Source organism: Myzus persicae, unplaced genomic scaffold (assembly GCF_001856785.1).
Source record: "Myzus persicae strain clone G006 unplaced genomic scaffold, MPER_G0061.0, whole genome shotgun sequence".
Lineage (NCBI taxonomy): Eukaryota > Metazoa > Arthropoda > Insecta > Hemiptera > Aphididae > Myzus > Myzus persicae.
This window is the reverse complement of record NW_019101991.1, coordinates 468,009-485,477: the sequence shown is the minus strand read 5'-3', so window position 1 is coordinate 485,477 and position 17,469 is coordinate 468,009.

The window sequence follows — 17,469 nt, the reverse complement described above, 5'->3', positions numbered from 1 at the left end:
AAATAACAATTAATAATAGGTTTAACAAAATTCAATGGATATGCAATAGAAATAATGTTAATTAATCAAATAAATACAATATAAATTATATGTAGGTCAAACTATAGGAAAAATATTATGTGAGAACACAATAATAGGAATAAAAAAATCAGGAAACAGATAAATCTTTTGCAATACCAGAACGCGTCTTAAAAACTATTCATAATATGAGGACAATAAAATACAGATTAAAACAAGTCATAAATAAGCGAAAGTCAAATATAAAGAAGCAATAGAAATGTCAAAAAATAAAAACGATCTGTTAAATTGAGATTTAAGTCTTTTACAAAATAATTCATTAAAATTGTTAAGAAAAAAATATTTAAGGAGAGATGACATTGTATGGTAAGGACAAATGTATATATTATAACTTGTCGATCAGTGACGTTATATGTTCTCTATAAAAGGAGGTGTACACTCAGAAACGACGTTTCAGTCTGTGTTTGGCCACAACTGTGACAACATTGTACTCGAAATGCGTATTTGCTAAAAAAAAATACATGTATAATGCGTTTTTGTTTAAGTATTATTCATCTATATATAAGATATAAATACACACATAGTCTATATATTAACTTATATTTCACATTGTAAAATGGTTTTAGATTTAAAATGGGTGTTGGTAATCACTAAAAAATAAATCGTTTGTTCAATGCATATACGTTTTAAATAACAAAACGCATAGTAATGAAATAACTTCCAAGTTGAATAAATTGAGATTATTAAACATTAGATAGAACTCAGCATATTTATTCAGTCGAAAAATATTCACGCACGACAAATATCATAAAACATATACGCTTAATATCAATAAACATTCTTAAACTCTTTAACTAGATATCAATTACATTGTAAAACGATCTTGTACGATTGTACGAATACACCGTATACGACTTCTATCATTGAAACAAATTACGAATTAAAAATTGTATTTAATTTATTTTTTTCATTATTTTTTACACAGTAAAGTTATAAACATAATACAAAAAAAAAATGTAATCCTCTTGCAGTAATACAAATGTAAGTTCCTATGTCCAATTTATCATAATTTATCAATTTGTTTGAGCAAGATGTAGGTATAAATAAATTATTTTCACTCCAAGATGGCAAAGTATATAATATTTGAAATTATGTTTCATAAATCGAAAAAAAGTTGTGCATATAATAGTATAAAATAACACAGCGCGTCTTTGGCGGGTACAATAATTTATTATTTTTTTATTTTTACTAAGACTACAATTACTAAGGTGATTAACCCGGGACTATATGGTTGGGGGGGGGGGGGGACTGTTGGTTAGAATACGTTTCTATATGTGGCAAGGATATATTGCTAAAAACCCAGATGGTCACCCATCTGAGTGCTAGCAACGACGGCCGGTACGTGAGCAGAGCATTGCTGCAGATTGAACGTGCCTCATCAAGCCGCAATTTATTAGTTATCAGTTATCACACAATTTATAGAACAAATATAAAACAAATACGGGGAACGAGTAATGATACTTTATGATAACTATAATAAGATGTTACTGGCAATGTTAACATTTGGATAATGACGACATTAGCCGGATAAGACAACATTAGCCTAGGGTCTCAAGGAATGATAAAATAATTTAAATTTACCAACAATATTAAGTATAAGTTATGATTAAGACGCATAATTAGTAATTACCATAAAATACACCAATTAATAAGAATAAAACATAATTTAAATTATACATAAACAATTGTATAAAATAAAATATCACAGATCAGCCCGCTCACCAAGTGAGTCGTCAGTTAGACACAGTTTACAATTCAGTACAATATGGTATTTAGGTAAGGTTATAAAAATAAGGAATATAAATAAATAAATCATTAGCAATAACTATACCCTAATGAGTAGCATAAAGCCAGTTAAAGGACGTACAAGTACATGCTATCGGTGTATTATTAGTAATATAACAAGAAATTAAGAATATAGATTTTAGGTAAGTTAGACACATCACTAACAATTTATAAAATAATAAACCTTTTACCTCCCAATTATTATCAAATAACAATACCTATCCCAGTGAGCAAACTCATATTCCATAGATATTCAAGTGATGTTTCATGGACACGTGGAACATCACATATTCACATTTTAAGTTGAAATCACGTAACTGTAATATGAATGCGAATATTAATGCTTATAACTGCTGTCCAAGGTGGATTTATGGATTTATTTATTTATTATTTTTATTTATTCATTTTATATATTTTTAATCCACCTTGCAGCTGCCATTAAGAAAATATTACCTACTTATATTTTGCTACATGGAAACATCCTTGTAACATTATAAAAATAGATTCATTTCATATTTCATCGACATATAATGGAAATATTTAGGTAATTCATTGATTGAATGTCATATGCTCAACAACCACGCAACATTACAGATAAGTTGTACTTAATTGATATTACTCAAAATATTCCGATATAAATCTAATAAGATAAGTATAATAAATTGCATATGCGCAATGAGGAGGTACAAAGAAGTCTTTAGCAACCCCGAAATATCCCCCGATAAACTTTTTTATAGTATCAGCGAAATATTTTTATTTTTATTTTTTGTAATCTATGTATTTCATAATCAACAAGTAGAACAAAATTCATGTTTCCTTAAAAAATAATGAATCAACAGTGGTTATATAAAATATTTTATTGAAATGAATAGTTATTATGCGAGTTCTGTAAGGGTAGTTGTGGGGCATGTCTGTCTACATTGGTCTGCAACGAGTCCATAATTTTAACAACACCCCAAGCTGTGGTACTAGTTTCAATAAATGCATGAATACTGAATCAAATACTGAGAAATAAATATAATATTATAAAAAATGAATTTATACAACATTTATACTGCCATATTGTGTTTTAATTAAATTAGATTCATTATTCGTTTAAATACTATACAATACTTATACAATTTTTAATACTTGTATAAGTTACAATACACACAAATGAACCATATGGTTTCGTTGTCTCAGATCCGGTATACATATGCAACGTTAATCGTCTGTTTTCCGTATTGACGTCATCATCGCGGGCTAAGAAGTTTGTTTCCCAACGAATTGTTGGGTCGAAGACTAAAACTTGATTTTATCTTATTTATAACAATGATTGTCCTTCAGTTTTGAGTTTCAAAATCTACAACAAGTTGACAGTAAATTCGTAAACCTTAATTTGTTTGTCAGGATTGGATGAGTTAGGGTTGAACGGATTTTATGACGTGCAGCATTCCTGCAGAGTAGTTCCGTTTTAAGACAAGTGCCTCGAATAGGCGAGGAAGGATTTCGATCATTTTGTTGTAATTTTTCGCCTCAGACTTGATGCTTACAGTGCCGTATTTGCACAACTGCACAAGATACTAAAATAGTTACATTTACGTCAAATATAGAACTTCTAACATAGAATCCACCATTGACAGTATAACTTTAACGATACGATCCAAATGTATTGATATTTCATGTTTATAAACAAAGAATTACACATTAGCCAAACTGCACCACTATTGATGAATTTATCTGGCTAATGTCTACATTATCCAAATGTTAACATTACCAACAACAACTGCGCGTATTTGGCGTTGGTGAGCTCTCCCGATTTTTAAAACTACTTAACTCTTCTGGGTCAACATTATGTTTACTCGAAAGAAAAATGTAAACTCTCCCGAAAACATCTTATCAGTATTTTTTAAATCTCTATGTTCACATTATTATAAAAATGAACTATTATGAAATTGATTTAAATTATTATTATTTTTATTGTTTACTATAACTTAAATAATTGCATTTTTTTTTAATGAAATTTAAATGTTTATTATATTTTAAAAATGTATATGTTCACTGTTCATATTATTGTAAACATTTAAAGTATAATGTATGAGCGAAGTTATGAGAGTTTACAATATGTAATACGTTTAATGTAAACTTTATACATATTATATCCGTTAGGGAGTATTGAAAACGCCTGGAGATGACCCTGGAGAGTTTACGGGTCATTAAAATCGGGAGAGTTTACAATTGCTAGATTGTAATGCATTTGATATTTTTCTTTTCATATATTTTACCTTACTGGCTATTATTTAATAGGTCAATTAAAAAAAAAAAAATGAATTTCTTTTCTGAATGTAATATCTATTATATTCCATCAAAGACAATAGTGAAACACGATGAATACTAATATGTTGTCTATATTTTGAATATCTCATCATATAACCGTGATTACTAATTGAGATGATGACGGTTGTTGTTGTTTTGTTATTCTAAGCATAAAAATGTATGTACTCATATTAAACTTATATCATCGCACGTTTTGTGTCAACGTTCGAAATAATTTTTCGAAAAAAAAACCAATTAAATATTCATGTGGAATTTAATCGGTTAACATTCTTTTTTATAGATAAACCTACCATTAAAAATCAAATTAATATTATCATACGAGATTTTTGTTCATTTGTCCACTAACTATATTTTATACTGAATAATATAAAATAGTCTTTACTAAAGTGGGTATGTATATAAATATAAGATATTATACATTTTATAGCCACGTTTATTTAAAAACCTTTTTTTTTTTGGCTTATGAATAATTCATACATTTTTTTCTTTGATAACAGTACCTATATACGTTTTGAAGTCAAACACGATACATACTTGCATACGAATAATGTGTGCACTAAGAAAAATTCCAATATCGGTTGTATGTGATATATTTTATAACTATAACAATTTTTAAAAAACCACTCCGCTAGTCTTAAGACGATTATATAGTGAATATATTAAACGAATTCTCAAAGATATCAGAAAAAAAAATGCATAACACCAATTACGTACATTATACAGTTGTAGAATGTTTATAATTAAAATATTTAATGGATGCGGATTTAAAGTTCTTTAAAAATAATATAAAATGATTGTAAGTAAGTTGTAATTCAATTTTTTCAATCTTTATAAATATATCAAAAGCAACTTTTAAATTCCTAAATATGTTATTTTACGATGAAAAGAATATTTATGTTTGGAAAGCCATGTGTTAATTGTTAGGAATCAGGATCCCCAGAAATAAAGGAAATGTGAATTTAAATAACTCATCTCATAATAATAAGCTTAAAGCTAATAAATAAACTACATTATATTTTGTCCGGGATTTGCAACAAATTCACAATACTACTGATAGTACAAAAAATACTCAAGATTAACATTTTTCCCATTATACCAATTTGATCAGTTGTTAGTAATATGAAAAAAATATAAAATGTCAGAAATTTTGTTTTTATAATATTTTTATGTTAAACCTATACTTATTTATACCTACATTATGAGATCATAAAATATAACACTACAGTTAAAAATCAAAACTACTGTTTACAATAACAAACATATAATGGCAATAAAAAAATGTCGAAATTGCAGCACGCAGTTTAATTTCTATGTATAATATCTAATAACTCATCGAAATATTGAGTGTTAATTGATAATTCACTGTTATAAATACCAGTCTGTATAAAATAAAAAATATTTCCATAGGTACCTACTATGTTTGTGATGGAATTAATGGAACACATTTTTACTGCTCTTGTAAAAAATTTTAATTTTTCAAAAAAAAAAAAGAAACATCATAGTAAAACCAATAACTTTAAATAGTTTTTTTGTTGTTGTTCAGAACCTATAGAGTTCTAATATGTTCGACATACCTACGCAATTGCAGTTGACAAAACATCAATCAAATTGTTTTTGTAATGTTGTCATTTCTGATTTTACAATACACTATGAGGCTAATTTTTGCCTCCACCAATGAACTAAACACGTCCATCTGTTACATTATTATGTAAACACAATACATTTTGAAACCTGATTATTAGCTACATATTCTTGAAGAGTAAACATTTATGGAAGACATGTTTAAATATTCATTTAACGATACATTTTGGTCTCAAACGGACCCTTTGTTGTATATTTACAACTTGGATTATTATAAATAGACTAACGGGCACACCCAAACAACAGTTGTTCACCGTCAATGTGTCTGTAATAATAATATATTTTAATTTTTAATATAGTAGATGCTGTCAGTGATGAAACGAATTGAAATCATTTTCGATTAATGTCGACAAAAATTATGTGCATTGTGCAGTCAAAATTGTGCGATAAAAAGTAATGTTTTTCAACAATTCTTCTGTATAAACACAGCCTGTTATACTTAATAAATAAAATGTTATACCTATATTCTAAGTACCAATAGTTGAGTGGTAGGCAAATGATTAATTTACAGAGAAATTTGGAACTAAACTATACTACTATATTGAGGTAGTTATTTATTATTTATATAATCAACATAAAAATTTCATTAAGAATAGGAATTATGACAAAAATTGTAATAATATTATAGTTATTTTGGATTTATATAAGAATATAACAATAATTATTAAGTATAAAATGTCAGTTACATATTAGTTGATACATTGCCTATCTTGTACGCCCGTATTTGTAATTATCTCATCAAAAAAACATGACTAATTAATAATCAATATTTATTTATATTACCTAATTATACTCAACTATATTTTAAATGTATGATTTTAAAAATTAAATCAATGAAGCCAAAATATAATTCATCAGATATATTTGAACACTTGATTGGTTTTTAATTATCTATATAACAATTAAATTAACCTAATGTTTTTTTTATTTAATTTTAAAATAATTTAATAATTATTAAATCTGAGAGTACATTCCACTTCTAAGTCACTTATCATATTATTTATCTATTTAGGTTTTTAGCTAACAAATATTATTTAAGGTCTTTAAAATAAATACATTTTAAATTAATTTAATACATTATATTAACTGCCTAATAATGATTGTGTGCAATATATTTTTTACATAAAATGTTAACATAACTGATTTGTAATTAATTCTTCAACCATATTTGATTAATAATATTTTGACTGATGCGATATATTTATAAAATATTTTTTATTTTCACGTGATCACCAAACATTATTATTTATTAGATGATTAAATATAAACGATTTCAAATGTAGATAATACTATCGCGTCTTATTCGCAGAATTTGATAATAAAATGGTATAATAAGTTTCTTATAGTTGCAATTTTAAAGTAATTAGGAACAGAATAAAATTAATAAAATAAATCAGAACAGAGTAGTGATTAGGCATTAGGTGCATGTACTCGGAATATAATTAATATTATTAAAATTTTTATTGCATTGATAAATTATTGCAACCGACACAATATTCTTACATATAGTTTGAAATTAAAAGTTAAAACAATATAGTTATCAAATAATGTTAAAAAAACGTAAGATGCAATTTTTTTTTAAAAATATTCAAAATTACATATTGAAAGTATAATAAAAAAAGAAATGTAAACCATGTCAGCCAATGGCTTCCGCAGCCTAGGCTTATTTCTAATAAAAAAAAAAACGTCATTGTGATTCACTCGGCTCAGAATCAAAGTAAATTATGTCAATTATGGGTCATACATTTTAGTAATGAATATGATGTTAATAACTTCATGAATTTATGATTTTTTCATAGTTTGTTTATTCCAACTAACTTTTAGCAGTTTTAGGTACCTAAATAACTGCAATACATCTACTTAGAAAACTATTTTAAAAATCTCATATATTTATTTTGAAATATGCAATATTGCCAATTTCGTAAGAAAATCTGTGACTTAAATGACTTATTGGTATACATAGAAAAAGGAAACGATCCAAAAAATATTTAACGGAGTAACACCTCTTATTTATATTTAACATATTTACTTCTACTGCGTAGTATCACGAACATTATATTAGTTACCTTAAGCTATGTAAACCTTAATGTACTTTATGCACTATAGACTTATTAATATTTATAAATTAATACTATACATTATGAATTCATTAATAGTTATACTGGGTTAGGTATACATTATTTGCATTATGGGTACCTATTATTAGACTTGCTAAAAATGTAATTTTTAAAACACATATTAGTACAGAGACTAGTGATTACAGAATATAACATGTTTTTATTATAACAATATCAATATGACATTCACATGCATTAATCTATATAGTTCGAGCTATATTCATACGATATATAGCTTTTAAGACGATATTTATAGGTACCGTGTGTTACCTTTATTTATAAGTTATAATAGTTACAACAACTGTGTAATAATTATTTTTTAATCTAAATGTACATGACTTTGCTATGTGACAACAATCAAAATATTTTTTATTTTTTTTATTTTTTTTTATTTTAACTTATTATGCCTCGGCAACTATGGCCAATGGCAACAGAGAGTTTAACTCTAAATTATTTACATGTTACATAAAATCAAAATATTAACTGTGGTAAATATAATATAATATATATATATATATAGCCATATAGGTATTATCAATGATTATAGTTACATAATATAATACTATTTATAATCAATGGTATGGTATTCAATATTTACATCAGGAGTTCTTTTAAAAATTAACATTATTTTATTTCAAATTTAAACATAATGCAATACGATACCTTAAAAATACATATTGAGCACAGATGAACTCCTCAATACTTATATATACTGTATGCAGTGTTAGGTATTGCGATGTTTGTTATTAAAATACTTACCATTTTGTCAATGTTGTTAATTTAATTTGAAAAAAACATAAAAATGCCAAGAAAATGTCAGGATTATTGTAAGTATGCTGTATTGAAACGGTTGCAGTCGCTGCAGATGTTTTACCTATAAAATGTATATAATATTATACATGCGCAACAATGAAAAACTGAAATCAATACTACACTCTTGAATTGTGATTTGTTAACAGTAAATAATTAAATATTTTTACGCTCAAAAACAATTTCAGTTATTTTCTAAAACAAACAATTGTAGTCACTACGTTTAACCGGAACGCCATGGTAAATATGGATAGACCACCACGTAAGTTGCATACAAATAATAGTATAAGTTGCCTTCAATAATATCAATTATCAAGTTAGTTAAGTAAATATTAATGTACTGTATGAGTGGTACTAGGTATTTAGGGCGAACGGCGGATATTTGAGAGATTTCAATACGTATAGGTATGAAGTACAATAGTACATATTATTGTGGTACATAGTTTGAATATATTATTGAGAAACGTCTGATTGGAATTTATTTAAAAAGAATAAAAACGTTTTTTTATTGTTATTAAAATACCTTCATACCACGAAGTTTTATGATCATATTATCATATATTATTATTAATATCTTTTTCGTTTGATTATTAGGTACTTAAATATTATACAACACTTTGAAGGTTTGAATAAAAAAGAATAAAACGATATTATATAATAATCAATATTATCACAATAGTGTTGTAATATTTTAATCTGATATCAACCTGGCAAAAGAAAAGGAGCTGGAATGGATGAGGAACCTGGACTTGGTACTATAAAATGACACCTACAACGATTACATGCATCAAAATATTATTGAATTACTAAAGAACTATATTTTATGTTCTTATTTGTGTCTATATTTGTAGGTTGTTATTTTTTTAAAGTCTTATCTTTGTTGGACCTTCACACATTTTATACATATTATATATTTTATTGTAAATTAATTATAATTATAAATAACTGTAACAAGGAAAATTATTTGTGCTGCTCAAACGCTATACGAAATAATATTAATACTTTAACCAGCACACATAATAATCGATGGTGTATAATATACATATTGAAGAACATTTTGACTAATCTTGGGTAAGCCTATAGGGAATGGCGTGCTCGAAAAGTTGTCAAGATAGGTTAGGTCGGCAGATAAAAAATTGCTTTCATCTTTACTTTTGTTCTGATAACGTTTTCGATTTTGGATGTATATATTATATTATTGTTATGAAATCATTGTATTCGACAACATTGACCTTTGAATATTAGATAGACTAACCCATATAAATCCCAGTGCACTATTTGTTTTTCTCTCTCTCTGACCAACGTGCAACATATATACACACAAATCGCATTCACGAAAAGTTAATTTTTTTATGTTTTTGAGAAATCTTGGAGTAAAATCACCACTTGCAAAAAATACGGAGAACAGTATTTTCAAGGGTATTGCATGCATGCATGATGTATTATTATTGAACGTGTTCTGATAATGCTGCAATACGTTTGAGGTTTTTGGACTTTTTTGAAGAATAGTAATTATAATACTAATGTTGCTGTTCTACACAAATATATTGTATAATATACGTCATAGATTCAAATTCAACAAGTGTCGTATATGCTATAACTCTACATATTTTGCGATCATCTCATCTTTCTTGTTTTAGTCGATATATCTGTGATAATATTGCGATTCGACACGTAGTGGCGAGAACAATGTGTTTATTATAGGTACGAGGTACCTATAGCAATAGCCTTTCTTTGGAACGCTATTGTCTATCAAATCTAACAGCAACACGGCTAAATAACAACGATAATAATAAATAATAATAACATTTGCTAATTAGTAATTAGTAATTACTAAAATATAACATCGATGCGAGTTCCCACTGGAATATTATGCGCCACATCTCAACTACTATATTATTGTAATGATATAATGTAGGTAGTATAGAATAATAGTATTATTATTGCATACCTATAGCAATGTCAGCTATACTCCGCAACATACAGGGTGTTCGTGGTGATTAAACCACGATGGTTCTTAGTCTACAGTAATATTATACGTAGGTATTTCGTATTATACATAGACACGGAGGTATATAATATATATTCCGTGTGAACGGAAGCCTTCGGCGTCCTATTCTGTGTGTACACTGCGTTCTTGTGTCTAGGCCGTCGTGCTTTTGAGTACGCTATATGGATACTTACCTATAAATATAATAATATTATTATGGTTCGTTTTGCCGATTCCAATGAAAAAGTGTCGATCTCTGACGTGTAGCCGAAGAGTGCAAGAAAAATGCGGTTCGGTATCGAGGCAACCAAATATTATCGCACATACCCATATTAATATAAGTATAAAATTATAAAAATCATTCGATATCAATGTAGGTAAATGCATCCAATGTGTAACGATCGAGTTCGATCCGTTTATCGGCGGTGAGGACAGTTAACGGAGACCAACGCGCAAAAGAACGGTTTCACAACGCACAACCGAAGTGTGTGAACATTTTATATTTTTGCTCGTAATTTTACGTCTTGTCGCAACATCGCAGTTGATATGTATACGTCTCCTTATTATATAATATTCACTCAATCGCTATGTACCTATCGATGAATGACGAATGTTTGAGAAAAGAGCAGTTATTTTTAACATTGTTTAAACTATATATGTATAAGTATACTTTTCGTACGAGTACCTATTTCTAGTTATTTTGATTTTATATTATCCTTAAGAGGATACTACCCATGTTTTTGTTGTCTCCGTCTTATACACGTACGAAATAGCAAATTTTCGTTCACCGGTTTCAATAGTGTTCCATTAGTTTTGATATTAGAGTGAACTGACCTATTGGTAAACTTTTAGGTAAAAACATTATCTGTGTTTAAGCTTTTATTCAATATTTTAATTTTCAAGCGAGATATGAGCATTTTTAATTTGTGATATTTCACATAACTATATGCATTGCTTGAAAATTAAAATATCGAACAAATAGTCGACACTTATAATGTTCTTGCATAAACGTTTGATAATTGACTTATTCACACAAATATCAAAACTAATGGCACACTTTTGAAACCAATGAACGAAAATTTGCTTTTTCCTCCGACGTGTGTAAGACGGAGAGAACTGAAAATGCATGGGTAGCATCCTCTTAGTATTTTGTTTAATCAGTCTTATCATCATTAGGTTGTGATAAATTCGATATTAAACTAACCTAAAGTAATTCCCTTATACAACTGCAGTGTTAGTCATATTATTAGGTAGACATTTGTGTAAGTGTCTGGAACTGAACCGAAATAAGGCAGTCCTGGAAGTAAAAACCTTTAAAATATCGTTAACCAAACCCTAACCAGAACCAAATTTAAATATTATTCACAAATAACTAAACCCTAAACCCATATTTTTAAATAACAAAAATTAGGGTTTACAACGATTATTTTGTATTATTAACCTCCATCGCTTGTGCTCAATTTTATTTATTGGCTATAAGAACTGAATATAAATACCTACTTTGACAAACTATTGTTACGTTTATTTAGAGCTGTAAAATCCAGAACCGGAAAATTAAATTTTCCAAAAACCTGAACCGGAACGAGAACCCCATAATTAAATAATTATGTACCGGAACCAGAATCGGAACCGTAAAACCCTAAAGGTACCAGTCCCGTTTTGTTTTATAATAATTATTAATTAATAATAATAACTTTTAGTTTCAGTAAATGACCAATCAGTTTTTATCTACAATTCTACATATTTTCAACTAGATTATTCTTAACTTTATTCATACCGTTATATATAGGTATATAGAAAACTGCTAAATCGGTATTATAATAAACTTCAGATTTGTCTAATTTATCTATAGCGTGCTATGTAGTCTTAATTTTACACTAAAAGTTGTAAATAAATATGCACGATTATATATTTTGTATTATAATAATTTACTATTACTATGATCATTAAAATTATAAGACATTTTAATCACGTTATCATAAGTTTTCATTAATATTATGTTCCAAACCTCCATGATCCATAAGTCATAAGCATAACAGAATCGGTGTCTTACGGTGATTCAAAATTTCCCCATGAACCATTTACTATTATTAGGCAGAGTTTTACATCAGTCCTTCAACTGGGATTTTCATATTATATTGCTTTTACTTACTCTCACAGCATACCTACCAGTTTTGTTATACATTTTAATCTATGCATTCTTTTGTTCCATTTAAATTCATAATAATGATTTGAATGCTGACATTTTACGTTCATACTGCATGATCTTAAGTTGTATATTTTTAATGATTTCATCGTTTTCCAAACTGACCTCAAAAAGCTAATTCATTAAGCATTAAAGCATCGTATGTTTAAAATAAAATAAATACTTTTTTAATAAATAAAACATTTAATCTTTACTGATATTAGGTAGGTGTATCTTACTTAAGTAATATTTACAAGCAGCTGAAAAAGAAAAATGTCTGGAAATTAATATAAAACGTTTATTAAGAGCCCATAAAATCTATATAGGTAGGTAATATATATGATACAGTAGGTTCGATTAAATTAACCCGTAACAACCCTTAAAAGATTAATCGTTTTGTAATGCGTACCCTTTATACCAATATTTTGTGAAGATGTATAGTTCAGATTATTTAGATATAAATTTAGGTACCTATAATTGTTTATTAATATATATAATATATAAACTATAATTGTTTATTAATATATATAATATATAAACAACTTTATTACATACAATTGTCTAAAGCAAACTGCTCACCACGTGAGTTGTCAATTAGACACAGTTTACTATTTAGTACAATGTATTAATAGTTATTTTTAAGATAGTAAATAACAAATCGTGACGAATAACAATACAAATTGCAAATAAAATAAAACATCAGCGATAATATTGGTTTAAGTAGTTTAAAAACTTTAAATGGTATAACTATATGATATGGGCTTAGAGTAGTAAAACAAAAAATAAAGAATACAGATGGGACAAATTACATTAATATACGAACTTTAAATGTCTATAATTATATGGTTATACCTACGTATTTCTGTATAATGTATTAGTCATTGATGTTAGTGACTCTCTTTAATCTTTAATGAATAATCTACGTTCTACCACATTTTTTAGGAATCTTTAGCTCTCGAATTTTTTATTTATTAATCTGTGTCGCTTACTTTTCTCCACTGAGTTTTTAGAATTCGTAAATTACTTAAAAATAAAAATAAAAATACTTTAAAATTATTGTATATATATATACGAATACGCAAATCTGGTTTGTCTCATTTATATAAAATATACATAATATCACATACAATATACGTGCAACATAAAGAATCGCTGAAAATACGCAGTTGTCGACTCACGGGAGGTATTTTACTTTATTCCAAAAGTATACCAATACATATTTTTCTTCGTATTTTGGACACGGTCGGAGCGTATAAAGAAATTTTTTTTATTCGTTTTTGGCAGTCGTAAACGAAGACGACTCGGGAATTCACCGAAAAACAATAAACATATCATGTACAATACGCATTATTATCTACATGTACAGCGATAGTAACAATAAACATAATATACGACGGTACCTATATAATATTGTATAGTCTGTGCGGGGATTGGGTGTAGGTGGTTAACTCCGGTCTGCGGTCAAGGGGTGTATGAAAAATACGCGTATATATAGCTGTGTACGGGCGGCCACTCTTTGAACGGCGGTCTCCGCGGGGTGTGCACCTATAATATATTATATTACGTCTCGTAAGTATAATATGTACACATGCATAGGACGGGCTCGTGTAACGACGATACCTAGGTTACATGTATATACGAACTCGCGGGGGTAGGTTAATGTTATACGCCGTTCAGAGGTGTAAAACCGTTCAAGAGGGTCGTAAAACGATCGGAGGTAAGTAAAAAAAGTATACATACGCGTAAGTAGTATATGAACAATGGCACGGCACCCATGCCCCACGTCGATACATACCCGCGTGATTTCAGCGCATAAAGTATATATTATTATGAGCCTGCGGCGAATTGTGTTTGTGTATTATGAGACTTCGAGCCGCGCCGGGGAGTCTGGCACTGCTGCACGCTGCCCGCAGCGATCGTCGTCCGGTCGGCGGATCGACCTTTTTGAGCGTTGCCGCCGTGTATGGGTTCTTACGGGTTCGAGTATAGGAAAACTGCTGCACCAGACGAGGCTCTCACCCTGCACACCGATAAATAGGTACAACGCTCACAGGACGTCTACAGGACCACACGCGCGTAATTGCTCCAGGGGTCGTCCTTCGCGGTGACAAAATATTATTGTTGTTGGTGTTGTACTCCCGGCCAGAGACTTCAACAGTGCATGTACCGAAAACTAAATATAATATATCATATAGGCATGGTATAACGCGAGCTCATATCGGCGTAAGACATCCGAAAGAGTGACGGTCAGGTATATAATATGTTATGTTTTATGTCCATTATATCCATACATATATATTATAACCATTCAGAACAAATCGGAACGTCCGTGAAGTCACAGTGGGTCCATTTTTCGTATACCTTCCACGCACCTGCGTGGCTCCGTGACCAATGGAAATCGATCGTAAAGTCATTCTTAACTGTGAACCTAGGTCGGTGTTGGAGACACACCTGAGGCTCCCCTAAGGCTAAAGAAAATTATCTATTTTTCACACATCTGCCGGAGTAAATCACTTATATACACTCGACCACATTCTAGTTTCGATATATTGTCTATGGTTTAGCAATTTTCATTTTGATTAGATCCTTAAAGTGTACCGACGAAAATTTGTGTATTGTGTCTCATGAGCTTTTGATACTGGTTGATTTCGATACACTATTTCGAGGAATATTATTTATTGTTGATATAAAATAGTAAAATACTCTATGTTTATAATAATATAACTAATATTCTAAAAAATTATAAACCAGCATTCGAAACTTACAAAGCTGTGTTCTGCATTTTACGCTTGCACCTGGATATATTTATTGCCAAGTGTACTGCACATTATGCATTTTTAAAAATTTTCTACATAAAGTGATTTTTTTCTATGGGTTAGAAATTTAAAATGCACAATTTGGTTGTAGGTATGGTTAATCACAAGACTTTCAACTCAGATATATTTATCTATACAGACAACTGCAGAATCGGTGTAATAATAAACTTCAGATTTGTTTAGTTTATCTATAACGTGCTATAATGTCTTAATCTTGCACTTAAAGTTGTAAATATAAATGTGTATGTTTATTTATATTATGATAATTTACTATAGACACATAATAATTTTTTAAATTATAAGACATTTGCAACACATTCATATTGGGCTCCAACCTTTTATCATAAATCATTCAATAACATTTTTTAGAACTGTAGAACATCTAGTATCCATTAATTATAACATAATCAATGTTATCAGTCGTCCAAATTTTCCCCATGAACTATTTACTATTATTAGGCAGAATTTTGCAACAGTCATTCAACTAGGATTTTCATATATTATTTTAACTTTATCTAACAATGTACCTACCCGTTTTGTGTAGTACACTTAATTTATGTATTCTTCAGTTTCAGTAAATCCATATAATATATCTCAAATTTTATATTTATAAAGTATTTAACTCAATCATTAATCAAGTTGTTTATTTTTACTATTTTACATCAAACTATCAAAGTGCATGAAACATTTCTGATACAATATTATAAAATCTTTTTACCATTGCGTTTTAATTTTGTCAGTCATAGTTGTTCCCATTAGTTGTATTTAATTTTAAGAAAGAAAATAGCTTTAATATAGTATCTTTTTTCAATATTATTTCACAAGACTTTTAACTTAACAATATGTATTTAATTTTTGCATTTCATGAAGCAAATCCATAGTAAATTATAATATAATATTATTTGGTCCACATTAAAACTAATGATTGACCGTGGTGATGGTTATACGACAATTTTCTTATAAAATCAACCTGAGAAACATATTATGTATTTATTTATTGTGTGATGTACGGAAATAAATTCCAGTAATAAAATTATGAGTACACAAATACATCAATATCATAACATAATAAGCAAAGTAAAATTAACTAATAGTTCAGAGCTTATAAAAAAAATAAACTTTACATGGTGAGATAATAAATATTAATAAATTAATAAATTATTATAGAATTATTATAATCATAGAACAAAATAATAAAACAAAAACATCGTTGTAAAAAAATATTTATTTACGATACTTAATACATGAGTGCGTCCAAGGTGAATATATACATTTTAAATTTTAAATTTAGTAAAAAATAATTTATGATACAATAGATTATTGCTATAATTCCGATCATGATATATATATATAGCTATTAATATATGGGTGTGTATGAATATGTCCTGGATTTAAATGCCCTAAAATTCTCAAACAATTATTTAAAAACTCTAAAAAAAACGCCCTTTCAAAAACCACCAAAACCATATCATTGTGTTAACGATAAGGAAACATATTATAGATGATCTACTATCTATATAATTGGTTCTTAGATAATTGGCATATATGAGTAATGAGTATGACTTCAAAATAATTGTATGAAACATTGTATTTAAAAACCAGATTACCTAGTGTTGTGTTAGTAGGTACAAAATGACGTGTACAAATATATCATATTAGATTTGGAATACAACTATACACGTGGGTAGTTAATGGAGTGGTTAGTAAAAATGCTCCAACTTTCGACATCGG